General features: G+C 42.4%; 1 protein-coding gene across 1 annotated transcript in view; it reads right to left on the bottom strand.

Moving 5' to 3' along the window:
* tiam1a (TIAM Rac1 associated GEF 1a) overlaps positions 1–14,155 on the bottom strand; it is a 55,978-nt gene extending 41,823 nt beyond the window's left edge. Inside the window, exon 1 of the mRNA XM_022209670.2 lies at positions 13,889–14,155. The gene's annotated coding sequence lies outside the window, so the exon portion shown is untranslated. The remainder of the gene's footprint in view (positions 1–13,888) is intronic.
* Positions 14,156–17,414: the final 3,259 nt, after the last annotated feature.

Below are 17,414 nucleotides of genomic sequence, written 5' to 3'. Positions count from 1 at the left end.
TGGGGCTAAGGACAATAAATCAACTGTGCTACAGTTCTGGGAAAAGATGCAGAAATGAGAGTTCAGAAAAGGAGAAGTAGTAAAAAGGCGATCCGCAAACTTCTGCTTTCCTCACATCCTCTGTCCTCTCATGACCCTGTGGCATCTCGGAGGATCTTCCAGTCATTTAAATGCAGCTCCAGGAGACGAGGAGGAGTGCGAAAGATGCATCCTACCTCCACGAAAGCAGATGATCGCAAGGAAGAGCACCACAAAAAGCTTGTGCTCCACTGGTCAGCTCTGACATTGCACCAGGCCAGCATGTATGTTTGTTTATTCAGACCACTGCAGCACAGCTGTGGGAAGCAGTTATATAAGCTAAACTTGACCCTGATGCTTCTCCTCCTCCTCTTCCTCTCACTCCGCCCTTTATTCTCATCTCTCCCCCGTCCCTTATGTCCTGATGAGGCCGACCCACATGCTGTCCACCCACCCCCATAAAGCAAACATGATGCGCAATGCTTGACAGATGCTGAATATTTATTTTGGATTTTAGTCCTGCTTTCCTTTAAAATCCCACATCAATATAATTAATCGACAATGGATCAATACTTGATCTATGAAGGCATCAACAACAAATGAAGGCGTTTTACCATTATTGTCCTTTATGTTCACTGTGCATTATTGTTCTCAAGTCATATAGTTCAGTCTTTTCCTGAGTTTCGTGTGGAGAAGGTGAAAAAAACACACACACACACAGGTCAAACAAACAAAACCATCCTGTCTGACACAGGGGAAATCAAACCGCTGCCTCTCCCCCGGCAGTGTACAGTCAAAAATGTTTAGTCTCTTCGTTTTTAACTCTGCCTGTACCCTGCAGCAAGGCACCGGAGAGGGAGAGGGGGAGCAAAGAGAGGAGGAGGTGGGGGAGTTCTCGGCTAAACCCATGTAGAGCTGAGAGGTGAGGCGAGGCTGGAGGCGAAACATATGAGGAGGGGCGGGAACCGAGGCTGGTGCAGACAGAAGAGGGAAGTGTGGTGGAAAAAATATCGGGGTGCTGTGCTATGAATAGAAGTTTGATAGGGAAAAGTGAGGAAAAAAGGGAGGGAGGAAGATGTACAGAATGAGAACGAGAGAGAGGGGGAGATAAAGAGAGAGAAATTGGGAGGTCCTATTGTTGCTGAGCTTTAAGTGGATAAGTAGACATGTGCTCTGTCTGCCTCTCTTCAGGCTTAATTGAGGCAGCCGAGACAAAAGGGGAAACATAATTATTCGCTCTCTTTCTCTCACCCTCTCGTTCTCGCTCTCAATCTCGCAGTATATTAACACATTGAGAGAGTGTATTAACACAATGGCCTGCGCAACAGCAGCCAGAGCATCATTACCATGCAGACATGCCCACTCACAGACACGCACACCGAGAGGGGACAAAGACGAATGTTGGGGAAAATAAAATTGAATTCTGATTTCCTAAAACAAATCCCAAAAAAAAGAGGCCTTTTGCTTCATTTTAAACTTTAGATTTGATTTTTATTCCCTGAATCTTTCCACTAACAGCATTGTTAAATTGCAGGTGTTCTATTTTGTGAGAGGAAACCTGTTCTGCATGCATTTAAATCACAAAATCAGAGTGAGACAAAGGCTGTGCACTGTGCTGGGACTGGATGTGTCATTTATTGCAAACTTATATTGCCACACGGCGACGGTTGCATTAGAGAGATGCTCAACACTTACAGGCCCTCACATCTACCACCTGACACACAAACAGTAGCAGGTAGTTTTCTGCAGCACACACCAAGAGTACAATGGCATGAAGGCACACATGCTTCCAGTCACACACACACCTGCACGATCCCCAGAGAAATTCGAGCTGTGCTTCCGGCTCACACGCATGCACTTGCGCTCTTTGGAAAAATACCAAAGGCCTGTCAGAACAGCCATGGCGAAGACACACCCTTCTTCCCCCTGCCAGTCTTTTCATCTCTGCACCTGTCTCACAGCTCCACCCAAATGACACACAGCCCCGCTCTGCAGACTCAAACTAAACATGACGTGGATGTGCACCACTATACGGCACTGTGCGGTGAATGGAGCCAAAGAAAACATGTTCCATTGTTGTCAAAGTCTAGACCGAATGCTGGAGTTGGCTGTTGAAGTCTTCCACTGGTTTCATATTATGAAATCACTGAGCACTTTATTTTCCAAAGACAAATGCATTTCTTTTACTGAACAATAGACTACCATACCAGACTACCAATGCAGAATTTGGGCTTTAGTGAAGACAAGCACCAGAATTTGTGTAATTTAATTTCATTTTTGTTGTTTTTATAAGCAGTAAGTCACTTTTTGTACTATGTTCTCTCAAAAAGATCCCATTAACAAAGAAAACGAGTCATCTTCTGCAAAGTTTTTGAGGTTCTGCTATTAAAATGATTCGTCACAGTATGTTACACATCAAAAGCAACCACTAATGACTTGTGGTAAAATCAAATTACTTCTCAATGTCTATACTAGTTTTGGACTGCATAAACATAGTTTTGAACGTTTCAGTCCAGATACCTCTGTCAGAGCTCCAGTTTTGTGGACCGGATAAAACGCCTTAGAGGTACTTAATCCAAAGATTAAATAATGATGATTAATGAGCAGAATTGTAACACTTTAAAAGACAGTCGTAATTGATACTGTGTTTTATCCTTACCACCCAGTGCTTTCTCTTTGCCATTACTGGCTTAAAATAATCCCAGTTAAACTGAAGACTGCAACAGTAGTGGCTGGTCTAGACACGGCTGAAACCAGAGAGGCTCTCAGCTCGCCATTCCTCCCTGACCTTTCTCCGCACCCTTAAACCATGACCACCCCCCGCAACTCGCTTAAAAAACACATGATGCAGACACAGGAATCACCCTTGCCTTAGGCCTTCTTCTCGCACCTTTAACATTCTTCAAATTGTTACTGTGCCCCCTGATCCTCCTGCTATAGGCAAGGAGTGAAGTCACTGAGGTTTATGCTCTTGCTGGGGGGTAAACAAAGGAATTTGTGGATGAGGAAAACTTAATTCCCAAGTAAGTCTAAATAGGCTACCATGGGAATTTGGCAAAGGGTTTTATCACTGTCTCCATGCTCCCCAGTTTCTGTAGAAATACACACAAGTATACCTACAAGCATGCGTGCATGCACTGTGGGGCTTTCTTGTTGTTTGTGCTGAGCAAATCTGCTTTTAAAGATAACAAATGCCCCATGAATAACATGTGAATTAGGGCTAAGTGCAGGAAGGCTCATGGTCCAAAAATTAAGAACTGGGGGCTTATCCCTGACGGCTTCTGTGAACGTGCACACCTTAGTGTGTGTGTGTGTGCATTGTTCACATTTGAGCAGGAACTACATATATCTAACGCCGAGACAAGAGTCAGATACGCTCCGAAAACATCCCATTGTCGAGATGGGAGTGCACACGCCGCTGCACTCACACAGTCCCTCTGAGAGACGACTGTCTGAAACATCAGCAGCAGAATTCCCTGGAAGAGGGAGATTAGCTTCTTATTCATCCTTACGGGATCTGACAAGACACGCGCCACCTCCCCCCGACTCTCAGCTTAAACGCACACACACAAACAGTGTGCCTGCAAGCATGAGTCTCGGCTCCTCCTCAAATCAAACATTAATTTCTTTTAACTGGTGAGAGACAAATTATAATTCCTTCCTGAAGAGCGCTTTCATTTCGAGGCCACAGAGGCAAAGCACAAAAAACGACAGAACAAAGTGGAGTGGGAGGAAATGAGAGGATTGTTATTCATTCACTATGGTCCCTTCTATTTCATCTCCCAACAGCAAAGTGGAGAAAAGGAGTTTGGGATTGTGTTAGCAAAGCAAATTCAGTGCCAATTGCTGTAAAAAAAAAAAAAAAAAGAAAAAAAAGAAGCATGTGCGAGAGAGTGAAGGAAGATAAAACTGAAAAGAAATATAAAGATAACAGCTTAAAAACATGATATGCAGTGCAGCATATCATCTCCAGTATGACATATATGAAAGATTTTAGATTTTGGGTCAGTGTGGCAACTGAGGATCAAGTCAAAAAAAAAGATAAAGGGCAGTGGAATTCACTGTCAGCCAATTCACTTCACTTGGCTCCTCAAGTGTCACTAACCTCATTAAATACGCTCCTCCGTCTTTCTAGGAGCTTACGCTGTACGCTCCTTAACTCCGATTTCAGCTGACTGTCTCTGCCACATGGTGCAGTCAGGGATTACCATATTTTAAAGAAAATTCCTCCTACCACAAGTCCTCCATTGAGTGAGAGGCCCTGGAGATTCAATGAATGTGTGCAGCTTTTAATGCTGCTGCTGCTGCTGCAGAGTGCAACCTCAGCTATCAGGAGTCCCTGTATGAAATCAAAGGAAACCCCACAATTTAAAGACTCCCATTATGATTTTTAAAGATGTATATTTTAATGTGAGGCTTTTACACAAGATGATCACAGTGCTCCATTCTCCCAAGGTCAAGATCAAGACATGTCAGACTTAATTAAATCCTTCCAGGGACTTCTGTTGTAGGTTAATATGCCACTTGAAAATCCTCTTATTGATAGAGTTCAGGCATACGGTGCAGCAGGTTGGATGGTGAACGAAAAAACTACCATTTGCTGTTTGTTAAATATTAATAAGTCATCTCCCTCTTTTGCCAGGTCTCAATCAGGGCTCGGTCCTGATGAAACAGTGATTGCACAGACAATCGCCTCCCAGTCATCAAAACCAATCAACTGAATATTCATGCGGTGATTTGCCATTCCAAATATGTGCGAGGCAGTAAGAGGAGTGTTGTTTAATTATCCAGGAGGAGCAGGATGAGACTGTGCTCCACATTCAGCTGGTAACTGCAGAGACCCTGCGGGGCAAAGACGTTGCCTGGGGGAGGAGGAGCTGCTGGTGTTGACAGAAGGAGAAGAAAAAGGGGGAAAGAAACTCCAGAACTGTAACACATGCATTTCTAGACTTGTGTTTTGTCAGCCAGTGTTGGGCTTTTGTTAATCAGGAGATAAAAGGAAGTCATTTATGCATTTTTTGGAAGATCTGATCAGCAAAAAACACGGAGGGAAAAATCACAACTAACTTGTTACTACTGTTTTAATTACTCCAGCATGTTTAGTGACCCAATCACTTGGGTATCCTCGATAGTCTGTTTAGTTCTTTACAGTCTGTTTTTATCACCGTTGCACTTAGGCACGCCCTGCAATCCTGTGGTGTTTGTGCCATTGGATTCTTTGGCATTTATTGAGCTGTAATGTGTGGAAGTTGTCCTGTGTTTCCTTTTCAGGTTTTACTGGTGGTGCACTGAGACGAAACTCCTCTCAGCTTGGTTGACATGGCAATGAAGTAATGAAGTGTGAAAGGGGCCATTCTGTAAAGAGCTGTTAAGCTTGACATAGATGGATAGTTTACCACATGATGTAAACTGTAAGAATATAACCAATTTAGTCAGAAAGCTAAGTGTATTTTTGAAAACTGGTTTCCTTTCATCTTAGATTGAAGATACTTAGCTTTAGAATCAAATGCTGTCTTCAGAAATTCGTGCCAGTTGCACTACAGAATGGCCTCAAAGTCAGACACTGTATATAGACACTCGTGGACAAACAGAGAGAGGTTTGAATGGAGCTAAATTGGCAGGTAATACTTCTATTCCGCTGTGTGCAGGCCGGAAGGGACAGCGAAATAACAGGGTGGCTGTGTGGGTGAGAGAGGGGGATAAGAGGGTTTTAGGCAAAGGTAGACTGATTGAGGTGGGAGGTTGAGACAGGGGGATGGGATGAGAGCAGCAAGAGGGCCTGGAAAAAAAAAAAGATGATGGTGTTGAAAGCGGGGATGAGAGGCTGTTAATGCGGTGGGGAGCCGGTGGAATCGAGTGTTGGGCCACAGGTAGACAGATGAATGATGCGTGCCGAGGTGGAAGGAGACATAAGAGGTAAAGAGGTGGAGTGCTGCTGATAGGTCCTGAGGGGCTGATAGAGATAGATGCTGTGTCAGTTCAAAGTAGGGCAGATGTGAACAGGCCCCATTTGTCGTAAGTAACGATACGACTGGACGACTACCTGCAGGGAGTCATTGAGGAGGTTATTGTTGGAGTGTTGACCAGATTGTCTGTAAGAAAGATAGAGGCCATCTTTAAGGTGCTTGTTTGGTGCTGTTGGACAACAAAGCCTAAATTATTTATATAATGGAAAGTCACAAAAATTAAATTGCCCTCATTATCCTGTTTCAGAAGAACAAACTGAATATTTCCGTGTGAGCGCTGTGATTACTGTGATTATCTAGATTGACGGAGTTTTGCACAAATGGTTTAGAGCATCCTGTCTTTTGTTCAAAGGCTACATTCTGTATGGGGTTGACCGATTATCAGCACAGATGATTGTCAGGTGTGATTTTACCCATCATTACAATAAGTTAATTCAAAACTGCTGTACTTAGGCCCTGATGCAGACACCGTTCTCCATCTGTAGTCACCAAACAGTGAGTATTGTCTTGCTCTGTCTGATTGGTTCCATGAGGAATAGCCTCAACACTGGAGGATAAATGTTTAAAGGTTCTCTTTTAATTTTACATGTGAGAAACAAATAAAGAAAAGTTTTGTGTTTGAGTTTGCGTGATTTTAAATTTTAACACAAGAGATAAATCCATATATCACCTATTGGTGCCCTGGATTACTATTAGCTGGTTTTCCTCATGAAAAAAACATATGGATTGAACTCTAATGTGTGTTCCAAAAAATAGAAATGCAACGGGAAAAATAAGCTGCTACAGCACACAGTCGTCATTTCCAGTTTGTGTACAGAATAAAAACGGAAATCAGGCCTTAAATTTGTCAAGAGTGACATGAAAAAATAACTATTAACCAGGATGTGTTAACAAAACTGTTTGTTGTTGTATTTAACTGTAAAGTAAATGCATCAAAGATAAAATTATTGGGGGTGTAAACAAGTATAGGCTTCCTCTTAGTTAAAAGAGAACTGTCAGAGTAAATCATAGATGGTTTATAAAACTGTTATCACTTCAGTAATTAAGATCACTGCTGAAGTTAAATGGAAAACCTTGGTAGTAATACTTCAGTCATCACCAGGGAGCAATAGAGGGGGTTGGCTGAACAATAGGACAGGAAAGGAGTCGAAAAGTGGAGACGGTACCACAGGAGAGGGAGGGGGAAAAAAAACACTGAAGGATAAGATGGTACAGAGAGACAGGGGCAAAACATACCATCCCAATATAAACCTGACAGAGGTGATGCAGGTAATGTTGTGAGAGATGCTAGCAGCAGAGGAATGGGCAGCGCAGAGTTTAAGCCTGGAGGGAGATGGGGGAGGGTGGGGGAGGGTGGGGGAGCAGCAGGATGTGGAAAGGGGAAGTTATCTTAGTGCATCCCTGCACCTGAGTCAACAGCAGTGCCCCCTTGAAGGAGAGACAGCAGACAATGTGCTGCATTGAGGGATGGGGGTAAGAAATGTTCAGCAAGAATGTGACAGACAGACAGACACCAGCTCAGTGTGCACTGTGTCTGCGTCTCAGGCCAACATGGGAGACAGACCAGCAAAACAATACGCAATAGTTCAACGCAAGCCTACTACAGTCTGCAGAAAGAAATTATGACACATGAAAAATAGTTTTAGTACAAAAATCTTCCTTTAAAAACTCCTAATAACACAGTGACAACAATATAAACAATATTAGTCCAGTTCAAAGAGCATTTGCATCATATACTGTACTTTTCACACGATCAGACTATTTTTAATTGTTTCACAAGAGAAAACTGACCTCCCTCCATTTCTTCACCGAGCACACAAACACAAACACCCTTTGCAAGGTGTGACAAATTCACAGAAGGAGAGTGGACCTACGCCCAGATTGTTGCATCAATGTTCTGTAAATTTCAACAACACCAAACCAACCAGTTTTGTTAGCACACAATAGGTTAGAAACACACAGACACAGAGGCTAAAATAAAACTCAAGACAGATTAAGGTTGAAGCTAATGACTATTTTTAGAACTGATTGAACCGTTTACGGCACACGGATCTCTTAGTTAACCAACAAACTAGCAGAATATAGCAGAATAATCTTAATTTGCCAGAATTTTCACGTTGCTTGTGTTGTTGAGACTTTCTCCGTTTTCTATTCAATCTAATTCTTTTAGTGGAACCAAGCCCCCTATGTGTATATTATATAGCATTTAAATGATTTTAACTCAGCACCACATGACACAGTATGCTCAGACAGTGGTACAAATAAATGCTGTAAAGCTAAAGAGTAGAAACCACACACAAATTCCAACCCATGCTGTCAAATTAGCATGATGATTTAGGTATTTGCAAAAGTGAACAATAAGATCCCTTTTCTTAAAGCAGCATCTTCCTGAAAGTGAAACCTAATCTAAGTTAATGAGGCTAAACTATATCATCCTACATAGAAGAAGGGTGCTCAAATTACTGCCCGGTTGGATTTCAGCCAATGATTAATAGACGCCTTGTGACAAACACAATTGTGTCTCTGAGACGAGGATGTCAGCAGCATGTCGGTTATGTGGCGTCTCCTCCAGTGGAAGAGGTTGGATCTAGGTCAATGGCTCCATTTCCCGGGAGTTGATCTCTTGTGCGGACCCGAGCTGGGGGTTATTGTTTGGGCCTGCTGAGTGGCTACAGTGAACAGAGCCTCGTCTCTCAGTGCATTAGTGACCTGCATAAGCTCCACACGACCGACCGACATCTGAGTGCAGGCCTGAGGGCAGACGACAAAGACCACCTGACCACGCTCACACACATTCACGTGCCTAAAAGCTAATGCATCACGGGACAACGTCAAAAAGCACACAGTCTGATAGAAACCTTACCCAGCACTCAGCACAGGTTATTTATACCCAAAGAATGAAACAAATTAAATATCCAGCTTTGCCCGAGAGCCTTCATCCTTGCTTTTGTCACTCCCACACATACATTTTCACATACATGCTTGCACACACTTCCAAAAGCACGCACAGGCTTTTGAGACCGCCTTGTAATATCCCACCGCATCGCTTCCAGGTCAACGAGCAGCAACGCGAAGTGTGACTATGTGATGAGCACTGAGTCGCCAGAAGCCAGGTCGGCAGCGGCAACCATCTATGTGGGGGGTTGAAGGGAAAGATGAGAGTCAAGGAAGACGCAGAAGCAGAGACAATGGCTGACTGACCTGTTTCCTCTGCTGTAATTACACAGTCAAGTGGATGTAAAGTTTCACAGACAACCCACGCAGAAAAGTAGGGAGCGTAAAGATTTCCGAGCAGTGATAAAAACAAAAGGAGATCCCAGGAAGGCTAAATCTCCCCAGTGCAAACAAAGCATAAATACAATCTTTGAAGACAGTCTTTGCACCTCTGCAGTAATGCCTCTCTTAAATCCCTACTCAGCACTTCACACACACATGTATTTCCACTCTCTGTCTCTGAAGTCTTTTACAGCAGTTTCCTGTTCAAGTATCTTGTCTGGGAGCATGTTTCCCTTTCCCATCAAAACCACACATCCACATTGTACTTCTTAGCAATGACAAAATATCATTTTGTTTGCACGCTACCAGCATCCTGCGTATGTTGATTACTCATGCAAAATAATAAATATTCATCTTTCTTTTTTCATCCTCCAGGAAAGAAATAAGAAGATCAAACCTTCTGTATGTGAAATAAGATGTAGATGCTTGTACACACAAACACGCATTTAGCCTTCATCAGCTGGCAGCCGGAGCTGATGTGTGGGCTGGAACGCAACGTTGATCAGAGATAATGGGCAGACATGACAGGGATGGCAACGCTGTCACAGGGAAGGAGATATGATGGAGCAAGAAAGAGAAAGAAAAGAGGGAGACAAAGAGACAAAATAGATGGAGTGAAGGAAGGAAGGAAGAAGGAAACTCCCAATTCATCAGCAGACACAGAACAGACAAAAGAGAGGAAATGAATGAGAGCACATGCCAGCTCATGTCAGCTCTGAGACACCCCTCCCCCGTCTGGACCACTTCACAAATTAGAGGCATCCCTTCTGCTTCTCGTTCTCCATTTTTTTTCCTTCTCAACAGAGGGCCGATGTTGAGGAGGCTTACACAATGTTCTTCACCTTATACTCTGCACTCTCCTGCTGACAGCTCTTCTAGTCCTGCTCAACAAGACCAGCGGCATTACAAACGGATGCACATAAGCAAACACGTCAGTCTCACATAATATTCACAATGAGTCATTCGCCTGCTCCCGTGTTACACAATTTCCAAAAAATTTGCAACAGCCAACCACATCCCAGCGATTAACAACCTGTTTGACTTTAAAATGAAAGAAAGTCTATTTGTAACCCATTTTCACAGCATGGTTTAAGACCAGCTCAACAAAACAGCATTTTATTTCAGCAGCTTTTTCCTGAAGTGAAATTTTCCAAAAAGTCAATTAGAAGAAGCAAGCTCCATTTAGAGTAGCATAAAAGTTATTTTTTCTGTGTGTAACTCCCTTTGAATAGGGAGGATCCTGACCCCAAGCTTAGGGAGTACAGCCATATTTTATAATCTACACTGCAAAGGGATTCCCTCTGTTACTGTATGCAACCATGACAGAACCAGCACCTTAATCAGGCACACAAACGTTTTCTCTGCCATCAACTCCCAGTTTCGCCCTGGTTTCCCCCAAAGCAGGCTTCTAGTGGGCTGTAAGTGACAGCAGCCGAGAACTGGGAGATGGAGAGGCAGGAACTCACACACAGACAGAGAACCCACAGGCGCACAGTCAAACACAAACATTTAAACAGCTTGATTGCATGCAGGGAGATGGGCACCGGGGGCTGCGTAAGCCTCATATTTGCTTAACAGCAGAAATAAGTGGACCACAAAGGAAGACGGATGAAGCGTTAAAGAAGCAACATTTAGAAAATGAGAGAGGCAGACAGGCAAAGATGAGACAGAGAGAAAGAGAGATCATCCCTTTCACTTTAATTGCATCATCACTTTATCATGTCTGCCGCACGCACATCAAATTACATCTTACGGAGCGTATCTGTAATCATTTCTTTGTCTGCTCTGCCACAAGATCAGAAGAGTCTTGTAGTGGACAATGATGAGAGAGTATCTGCTGGAAGATCGAGATTCCTGTTGTTATTGGTGTTGGTGAAGTAGAAGATTGTAATCATTATTATTAAAATTTACATTTGTGTAATGCATTATTTAATACATGCAGTGCATCATGAGCTTTACATGAACAGGTCAAAGGATAAGTACGACCTGGTGATTCGTATTTATAGCACAGATTATAATGAGGCTGCAGAATATCTACCGATATATTAACTTGTGTGTGTATTACTGTAATCACACTATGGGGGGCAGCAATCTGTCACAAGGACCCATCTATCATTTGAGAACAAAAATCTGTTCCACTTCTAACTTTAAAGCTCAGCATTGGTTTTTGTTTGAGCTCATGAATGGAGTTACTCACGTTCTAGTCTAGTTTAAACACATGAATGTAAATTTAGAGACTCCAGAATGTTTGTTTATGCAAGGCTGGGCGTATGTAAAAGAGAATACCTACATCTGCCTTAAAGGTGAGCCGTGCCAGCATTGTACCAATCTGGGTCAGTATGTACACACACATACACCCACAAGGCTCACTTAGCCCAGTCCCATCCCCCCCTTCACGCTCACACACTATATTAGCTTACTGTACCCAGACCACATGGTTGTGTGGATGTACACACAGGCATGTTTGCCCCTCAACGGCCGCTTGCTCACATAGGAAATGGACACACATATACACAAAAACCTGGATAAGCAGAGTGTAACAGTATATGAGATACTGGCCTCCCCCCTTCTCTTTACTGCCTCAGGCTTTTGCAAAGTCTTTGTCAATTTTGAAAAAAAAAAAGTGTGCGAGGGTACACACACACGCACACACACACACATCAGTTTTTATCTGCCACTATAAATCCTTTCACGGATCACTTCCCCAAAATACCCTGCCAATATTCAACTTCCTCATGGCAGCAACTGAAGCAGGGAATTGTGGCAAGGGAAGAGATAACATGAAAGAAAATAAGAAAGAGACAGATAGACAGAGAGCAAGTTTATTAGTCTTATTCTTCTCAAAAACACATCAAATGCTGCTGGTAAAGGTTCACAGAGTAAACACCGTGCTAAAGCTTGCTGATAAGGCCGAAGAGAATTTCTGATTTGCTGTGAAATTGTCTGTTTTACAGTTAAAGAGAGAGATAAATGTCCTGTGACTTCTGTCATTTTAAAGTTCCAAAGAGGTTCTGTGGAAGATCTGAGTGTATCACAGGAATCTAGACTGTATAGAAAAGGAATATTACCTAAATGTGATATGCCACAACAACAATAAACCATACTATCAATCAGAGTCCCATGATTAACAAAAAAAATACTGTAAAACTGAAGGATTCCTCATTTGATCTGTGCTGGATTCATGGCTAATGCAGTTTTAGATAATCCAGGACAATCTACCTGTTCAACTTTTCTCAATGAACACAACCAAACACCAAAAAGAGACAGGTTTTTTGGTGAAGAAGAAAGAAGGCAAGGGAAGAGAAAAGACACCAGAGACTCTCTGCCCTTTGATCTGTCATAATTCATTGGATGTGTGGATGCCTGAAGATGACCCTCTGCACAGCTGAGACCCAACACCTGCTCTAACACACATACATTTGAGTGACAGATGGTGAATATGTCCACAGTGCACATTTACAGACTCTCCTTCTTTTTTTTTTTTGCATTTCAGTTTCTTTGCAACTTGTCTCTCTCTCTGTCTTCTCGGCTACTGTCGCTCTCTTCCAAGTCTTCAGTACCGCTCTGCCTTTTACTGCTGCTCCCTCATGACTTTCAGTAAGTCTCCCTCTTTGTCAGAGTAAGTCCCCCTCTATTCTGCTCTTGAGCTGTTTCTCCTCTCCTCTATTATTTCCTCACAACACAGAGCGCACACACAAAGTAGGCTAATGTCTTTATTGGACCATAATCCGTTAGTGAGTGATCCCTCTTTCTTCATTTTGCTTTGTGCACCTTTGATGACGGAACCACAAATTTTGACTTGTACTGCCACATTTCTTCAGAGTACAGCAGCTCTCTAATGAGCTTTTGACAGTAATTGTATCTTTTTTTTTTATTTCACAGAGAGAGTAATCTCACTTTATCTTATATAATTTCACATCTCTGTATCATCTTATGTAAAAGCACAACACAATCAAACACATGCTCTGCCACAGCATGTATCCAACGTTTGCCCTTTGAGCTGTGCGGTTTGTAGTGGTGGGGAAATATCAGGTGCAGCAGTCCAGAGAGCTGTTAAGGTATTTTCTTATCAACAAATTACCTCGGGTAGGAAACTAGGCAATGTCCCTGCTGAGGGCATTAATGATTGATAAACTTCCTTCATCAACTAATACACACAATGGCCCATGGAGGATAGCTGCTAGTAAGTTATTAAAACATTTGTGAAGCTTTTTTCAAAAGCAATTTTCATTTTATTTGCCTGTGTGTGTGTGTGTGTGTAAGAGTGAGAGAGCGGGAGAGAGTCATAAAGAGAGAAATAAATAATCATTATCAAACAGTAGTAGACTGTACTGGCAAAGGAGAGAAGTCACACTCACATACAGAGACACACATTGTGTAAGAAAGCATGCGATCTGACAAAACGTTAGTGTACGCTCACCAACATATACTGGTGTGCAAATAACGCAACACAAAAATCTTGTACTACTGAACAACTTCCAACTTCACCTCCTTCCTCACAAATGGTTAACAAATCATCTTAACACAAACCACATGAAACCAGTTACTTTAACTCCCCCAACAAATCTCTCTCTCACAAAGCTGAAAAAAAAAAAAACATCCTCAAAACAACAAATGCATCTATTTACCTTCACTTAAGCTCCCAGTGTTTCCTCTGTGTGTAACAGTTAATTCCCTTTGGTGGTTCAAACACAATCAGCACGTGTCCTCTCCAAGAGCAAAGAGGCAAAGAGGGGAATCCTTGCATCAATGAGACATCTCCCGGACTCCAGCGCAGCGTTTCACTCTATGTACACACACATTACAGCACAGCACATACTCACACATGCTGCCTCTTGCATGCCTAGACCAGACTGAAGGCTGAGTAGAGGGTGTGTGTGCTCTGCTTGAGTCTAAGCCCGCCCTCTTCTCTCTGGTTTCCCCTTCTCTACCACATGCACTCACCCTCCTCCTCCTCCTCCTTTCCTCTCTCTCTTTCTCTCGCTCCAATTTCACCTCCCCTGGCTTGCCAATTGACTGCCAGCATGTGTGCTGGGTCTGTGCCTGTAAGCCTTTAGATGTCCCAGTCCTCTTTTTAATTGCTGGCTCTCTGGCCTCAAGTTCTGCACAAAAACAATGACACACAGATACAGTAGACAAGTGAAGGCACACACGAACATATAGGAACACATGTACACACAAACACATATGCCTGCAAGTAGGTTAGTGCTGTATATGTATTTTTCATGAAAAAAAAAAAACAATACAGTGTGAACGGTGAGCAGGCAGGAAATGTTATTTTATATATAACCTGTAAGAAATCCCTAGAACAGGGATGTGGTTGGAGTAAAAGGTGAAAAGGTGCACCGTAGAGTACAAGAAAAATCCATCTCTTTCTTGGAAACCATCCATGAAAGCTGCTGTTGCTCATGTTGTCCTGCTGCATCACTCTACCCTTTTCTTCCCTTCATCCTTCACCGTTTCAAAACCCACCAGGCCTTTTGTAAGAGAAGCTTCAAACAAACAAACAAACAAACAAAAAAAGAATCGACCCTCGAGTTGTATTTCACTATTTTCTGCCACGTTTAAAAGTATCAAGAAATCACCAAATGTAGGCTTGAAACGTGGCTCTGAAGAGTTGCTCCTTCACTGACAGCAGTTGTAGTCAGCTTGGATTCACAACAGTTACTGTGGATTTCCACAATGACCCAGTTTGTGGGAAGAAAAATATCAAGACATCTACAGCAACAACTTAAACTTCTCCTGCAGTACACTCCACGATTTAACTGTCTATTCAAAAGCTTAACATATTTCAGACACCCACGCTCAATGAACCATGATATACGTAAACCTCCAGCCTCATAATGTTACTGGCATTGTCAGCTGCTTGCTCTGAAATCAGCACAAGTGGACATAGGTGCATATGAAGGTAAATGCAAACAATGAGTTGTGTAACTTTTCTTTGACTGAAAAATGCTAATATTCTACTATCCATATGTAACTTCTTATGGTATTTTCAACAGAGCTGTCTGCATTTTATGAGACCTTAAGATTGCATGTGGTTGATGAAGCTAGCTGTTAAAATGAATTATTTGCATTCTGAGAAGCTTGGCTGCTACCGGTTTTAGTTATAGCATTTATGTTTGTGCGAGGCAACACACACAAACAACAAATTATGTGCTTCAACACAGGAAAGGTTGGGCAAACTGTCACTACGAACTGTTGAAAACAGTTGCACAATGATTGGTCGGTGATAATCACCCTCATACGCAATGTGCTGCATAATATGCAGTTCAGCCTTATAGAAACAGGTTTGCAATGAATGCACTGCCAATAACAAGTATCCAACCCCCATGGTAGTTTGTCCTTTTATTGCTTTTACAACTGAGAGTCTTTGAAGTTAAAGTGAAAACAAATTTTCATATAGTAGTGTAGACTGCATGAGATTGTCCCAGAGTTTTACAATACTTGCTGCATTCATTTTACCTTCTACCATCTGGCATGAAGCATTCCCACATCATGATACTGCCACCACCATGCTTCAAGGTGGGGAGCATTGAGAGGAGTGTTTGTGCAGGCTCTAGTCTAAAGTGTCTAGTCTGTTGGCCAAAAAGCTCAATTGTGGTCTCATCAGACCAAAGAACCTCCCTCCAGTTGACTTTCGGGTCTCCCACAAGCCATCTGATAAACTCTAGTATAGATTTAAAATTAGCGTTTTTAAACAGTGGCTTTCTCTTTGCCACTCCACCATAAAGCTTTCCCTGGTGAAAGCAGGACACAGATGTATGCACTGCCTCTCCCATCTCATCCACTGAGGCTTGTAACTCCTTCATGGAGGTCAATGTGAATCAATAATAACGTGCATGTCAATCTGTCTGCTTCCAAGTCTAATAAAGTTGCTTTGAAGTAATTTCCTGAGATGAGCTATTGAACATTCTGCCACAGTTTCAATTGATTCAAAGCAAGCATGGTAGAGGCCTTTTCCCATATCAGTACATGTCATATGCCTCTCATCTGTCCCTTGTGTTTCTGTTGTTTGTTCCCTTCTCCTTGTGTCTCTTGTTTACCCAGTTTGTCTCCCTCTCCTTGCATGTATGTCTATGTGGGTGTGACACTCCATCCCCTTCTGCTGCTTATTCCTTCCCATACGTGAGATTCAGTGGAAAATCAATCCCAGTTCATTCAGTTCACCAACATAGTACTAACACTAAGGCCCACTCTGCTCAGTTTTAGTCAGCACTAGTTTGTTCTTGTTTCCAGTCAAGTAACCCCGTTGTCTTTCTGCCTCAGGTTCGCTCATTTCTCTCTGCAAGCTTCAACTAGAAATGGCTGCTTCAGTCTGCACCACCTGCTTCTCTTTTCATGCTACTTCTGCATCGTGTCAAAGCAGCCTTCCCCGTTTGTCGCCACAACACTCAGGAAATCCAGTCAGAAACCTCTCAATGCATCCCACTTTCTTGGACCTTCACTGCTTACTTGCCAACCCTCCATGGAATCTTCTCCAAGCCTTCTCCTCTGCAAATTCTAAGAAGATGTTGTTGAGATAAACTTGATTAATCTTAGCTCTGCATTTAGGTTTGTCTTTTTCTTGTTCCTAGGCTAGTTCTGGAAGCAAAGACAATAGTTCACCATACCTTTTGACAGATATTGACCCATATATATTAAAAAAAGACTGATGTAGTCGCTATCAGCTAAAATCATTTTTATATTTAAATTTTCTCAACTTAATAATTTAACTCAGTAAGTTCACATAGGAATGTCAAGCTCCAAAGAGAGGACATGCAGAAAAATTCTAATTTGGGTTTCAGTCTGCCAAAAACTGCCTCAGCACTCCAGAGATCTTTCGCATCCAAGAAGGAAGATGTATCCTTCAGGCATTTTTTTAAATAAAAAACTCGTCAATGTGTCAGTTGAGGAGATGATTCAGTGGTGGGTTTCACACAAATGTACGGACATGTTTCCATCAGTAAATATGCACAGTAAATTTAGAAACATTAAACAATAATTAGATAAATCCCACTGCAACAACAATTTACTCTCTGTGTGCTCTGACAAAACAATTCTCAGATTTCTCAGGATCATCAAATCCTTCCCCCCAAGATGTTTGGCTTCAGGACATGGGAATTTATGAGAAAAACAGTGGCGATTACATAATAGGCTGACGAGCCCCCTTTT

This window comes from Acanthochromis polyacanthus, chromosome 17, assembly GCF_021347895.1.
Source record: "Acanthochromis polyacanthus isolate Apoly-LR-REF ecotype Palm Island chromosome 17, KAUST_Apoly_ChrSc, whole genome shotgun sequence".
NCBI lineage: Eukaryota > Metazoa > Chordata > Actinopteri > Pomacentridae > Acanthochromis > Acanthochromis polyacanthus.
The sequence above is the reverse complement of the archived record's forward strand: the minus strand, read 5'-3'. Positions and strand labels throughout refer to the sequence as shown.